At 35.8% G+C, this 4,491-nt stretch overlaps 1 pseudogene across 2 annotated transcripts; it reads left to right on the forward strand.

The window, feature by feature from the left end:
* Positions 1–949: 949 nt before the first annotated feature.
* Positions 950–3,639, forward strand: LOC149140559 (PRA1 family protein B3 pseudogene; annotated as a pseudogene). 2 transcript variants are annotated; one of them, XR_016264069.1, is made up of 2 exons: positions 950–1,750; positions 3,391–3,639. The product of XR_016264069.1 is annotated as a PRA1 family protein B3 pseudogene, transcript variant X2 (transcript). The 2 variants fall into 2 exon arrangements; XR_016264068.1 differs by having other exon boundaries at positions 952–1,750; positions 3,394–3,639.
* Positions 3,640–4,491: the final 852 nt, after the last annotated feature.

A 4,491-nucleotide genomic window follows, 5' to 3' on the forward strand; every position in this document is an offset into this window, starting at 1 on the left:
ATTAATCTTTAAACATGCGACATTAGAGAAGAATATCATGGGAAAAAACACGGTTAGAAATATCGTGTAGGAAAAAACCATGAGTTGGTGAATTTTATGTTTTTTATTTTATTTTATTTTAATTTAATTTTGTTTAATTTTTACTGAGTCAAAATATTAAACATTACAACATCTCTAACCATATTGAGTTGGAAAGCATTTCTCCACACCATTTAAAAGAAAATTAAATAACTAATTATAATTTTATCCACAAAATACAACAATTTACAAAGACAAAATAATTTTCGAAACAAACATATAAGCAAAAATCACGTGACTAAAAACTCAAAATGATAAAAACAACTCATTTTTTTTTTAAATATCCAAATTAAACCTATTACAATACATTTTTAAAATAAATTAAAAAATATTATATATAATTCTACTATATATAGTGGGCTCAAGAATTAGCTTAATTGGTTGAGCTCATGTGATTAATACAGCTCTGCTACTAAAAAGTGGCGAGTTCAATTCTCTCCAAACTCTCTAAATCATGTTCTTTCACTAAATTGTGGCCAAAAATCCAATAAAAACTCTAAAAAATAACACTTAAAAACAACTCCCAAAAATAATAAAAATAAAATCCCTAACCCACATATCCCTATTAAACTATTTATACCAAGTAATATCCCAAAAAATTTAAGCCCAAGGTTAGTTAATTATACCAATTAATATCCCCAAAAATTTAAGCCTAAGCACTTGAGTTAGTTAAGGTGTTGATTCTCACGAAAGGTGCAAGGTCATATTCTGACTTGCTTTTGAAGTTGATATTTATAACGTTCGGAATCATGACCATTTCATAATTTAATGAAAAAATAATTACAGTTTTAAAGAAGCCATCAGTAAGGAATTTTGTTCAAAAGCAAATTTAATTTAAAAATCAGGCCAATAAATGACGAGATGGTCGGCATTTTGACATAGATTGTATATATAGACCACCTCGTTGCTCCAAATACGAATCATACGCGGAAGAAACCAGAAGAAGCAGCAGAAACTTCGCACAATAAACGGGATCGGCTGTTCGCGTTCGTGCTTCTGCACAATAAAATTGTTGGGGTCTTTCCATAGAATGCTGTAATTGGAATTGGAATTGGGTATAGCAAAGAAGCGATGGCAACACAGAATACCCTTCCAATTTCAGCACCGCAAGGCGTTGCCGCGACACCCGCGGCTCGAGCCTTCTTAGCCCGGATCTCGGAAGGTGCCCGCAATGCCCTGTCGCAGCGGAGGCCATGGCTGGAGATGGTGGATCGGAGCGCCTTGACGAAGCCGGAGTCGCTGGCGGAGGCGAGCAGCAGGATCCGCAAGAACTGGACGTATTTCCGCGTCAATTACCTGCTGCTTCTCTGCGGGGTGTTGGCCTTTAGCCTCGTTTCGCACCCTGTATCATTGTTCCTCCTTGTTGCTCTGCTGGGGGGCTGGATCTTCCTTTATCTTCTCAGGGCGGAGCCCCTGGTGCTACTCAACAGGACCTACAGTGACAGGGAGGTTCTCGGGATCATGACGGTGCTCACCATTGTTGTCGTGTTTCTGACGAACGTTGGGTCGTTGCTCATCTCGGCTCTTATGGTTGGATTGGGGATCGTTTGCGCGCACGGTGCATTTAGGGTTCCTGAAGATCTGTTTTTGGACGAGCAGGAGCCGGCGGTCGGATTCTTGTCCTTCCTCGGTGGTGGTGGATCCCAGCCCCCGGTGGTTAGCCATGTTTGAGGTACGTTTGTCTTTCAAATTGTTTTTTTACTTCCTCTGAAGTCTATGAAAAATAGTTAAAAGGGCCAAGCTAGGGTTTCTAAGGGTTATGTCAATAATGGGAAATGATATAAATTAGGGCTTACAATTTTGCCATATGTGTTTTATTTGGACATAGCTGATTAAAAGGGATATTACTGTTACCCATATCTAAAAGACCTTGAAAGTTTATATAGGTTCACCAGGAAAAAGATTGAAACCCTGGGTCACTTTTTTTTTTCCAAATTAAATTATGCTTATTATTTGTAAAGCTAACATGAAAAGTTTTTAAAATAGAGGAAAGGAACTTGATTCATATTGGCGCTTCCTTGGGAAGTATGGACAATAATTTACTCCTGGTGGATCTAAGCAATTTTGATGGCTGTTCGTTTTATTCCAGCATTTTTCGTAGTTTTTCGTATTTGGGTTTGCTGGGTCTCCATTTTCATGGTTTGGTTTCTACTAACATAGATTCGTTTTAATTACGGATCAAAAATAGATTGGTTTTTACTAACATAGATTCATTTTAATATCAGATCAATTAAGTACTGAGGGAAAGCCTTATGTATCTTAGATTTATTTTAACATTGGTTTATTAACCATGGAGATGAATAAAAAAGTCATGTTAAAATCCTTGTAGTGTAAGGATCTGAAGTCATGTTAAAATCCTTGTAATGTAAGGATTTGATCGTATAATTTAAAAGATATGGGATTAAGATGGACTGGATCTAGAATTAAGATGGATCTTGTTTTTTATATAAAAAAAAAAATTGAAGCTAAGAATCATTATTTTTAGATATCAAATCTTGGATTGAAATTTTGACATTAGATCTAAGAGTTAATTTATTCTTTTCCCTATATTTTTAGATATCCAGTCTTGAATTGAAAATTTGACATTAGATCTAAGAGTTGATTTATTCTTTTCCCTATATTTTTGCACTACATGTGTCCTCTTTACAAAATTGATGTACCTTCCAATCCTGCATTTTGTGAACTTTGGAATAGCATAAGAATGCTATTGGGGTTCTGGTCTGGAATATATATATTTTGAAGGGGCAGTGCCCATGATCCTAGATAATTTGAGGACACCGGGTTGTATATCATGCTGGGAGGTTGGGGACTGGTGGGTAAATGCCTAAACAGTAAGAGCGCTACTCTAACTTGCACCCCACATCTTATTCACTTCCGTGATTTCTATTTGGACATTTTGCTGTATTATGATATTTAAATTTCATATTTTTGATATCGTGATTGCCAATCGGATATTTAGTGCTCTTTCAATGTTTCATCATTCATGTTTTTTGGTGAATACCATATATATAAATATTATTGTTATATCCTGAATTTTGGAGGTGTGCATTCCATTTTTTGAATATTTGCTTTCCCTACCCGCTTTTTCCCTGTTCCTGAAGCCAATGCAACGTAGGTTATTAGTGCTGCAGACGTTATGTGATATCTCTTTTCCAGATGGGCTTTGAGAGTGCCTTAGGAATCATACACGGTTTTGTATTTATTGTGTTTAGTTTTGATGCCTGCAAGATAATTTTTCTGTACGATATAAAAAGGCAGAAAATGTTATTATATTATTGAACCTGACGTAGCCTGATTCATTTTCTTTCTTAGCAGAGTAGTCTTCTGACTTGTTTGGCGACTTAAGTGGAGTTGAGCTACCGAGGCTGCAAAGCAGAGCATTGGTGCTTTGGACATAACTGGATACAAGTGACATGGTATTTTTGATAGTTTGGGAAAAGTTATCTATTCAGATCATCTGTACTTTATGTATCCCTTATGGATTCTGTTCTCGGCATGTGCTTAGCTTTGGCAGCACTATAACTTACATTATAAGGATTAATTTCATTCTTTTTGAAGACAGTTTACTCCATATTTATTAATATGTAGGCCTACCAATATATTCACATCCGCTGAAATTTTGGTCTCCTGTACGTACTCCATGCTTTCTGTTCATTTTCTTAGCTTTCGCAGCAATATAGGTGACATTGCAAGGATAGACTTTATTAGATTTCTCCCTTACTTTTTTTATCGGCTTACAAAGGATCTTTCTGACCTTGTTCACGAAAAGCAACTGACATAATTCAGGCTCTCTGTCTCAAGAATAATTTTTATACAAGTAAATCATGGTTGAATTTCATAAAATGATGTTTGGACAGAGCAAAGTAGAATGATTTCCATGTAGAAGTAGGCTGCAAAACACTCCAGGGATAGTCATGATGTCAAAGTAATGCATGACTGCAAGACACAGATGAATGTATTTCTGTTGGTTTGTTTTTGTATTCTGCTGTATACTTTTCACCATTTTACCGGTAGATATAGTAGATTTAACCATTTTACTACATAGTCTGTTTAAACTAAATTCAACCTGAAATATGCTGGCTAACCCTGAAGTCAGAGGTTATAATTAAATAGTTTCTGTTATGTGTGAATGAACATTGTTGCCTCATGCGATTGTGGATCGCTGTCTGAAATTTAGTAAAATCGTTTATTATCGGAGTTAAATTGTATGCAAGTGGGTTTTATTCTTGAACAGGTGTGCTGTATTTTGTGTTGTCTCTATATATGTCCTGGATATCAAATGGAGTTTTCTGGATTCGACATGATGGCTTCCGTTGTAGCTTTAAGCCATCTTTTCAACTTCTTTGGTTGTCTTTCAGCCAACCATTCATCTTCTTAGATTTCTCTTTGCATTTACTTTCTGTCCTTGAATTA

Source organism: Pinus tabuliformis, chromosome X (assembly GCF_031772625.1).
Source record: "Pinus tabuliformis cultivar Carrire ecotype Pingquan chromosome X, CPIR1, whole genome shotgun sequence".
Classification (NCBI taxonomy): domain Eukaryota; kingdom Viridiplantae; phylum Streptophyta; class Pinopsida; order Pinales; family Pinaceae; genus Pinus; species Pinus tabuliformis.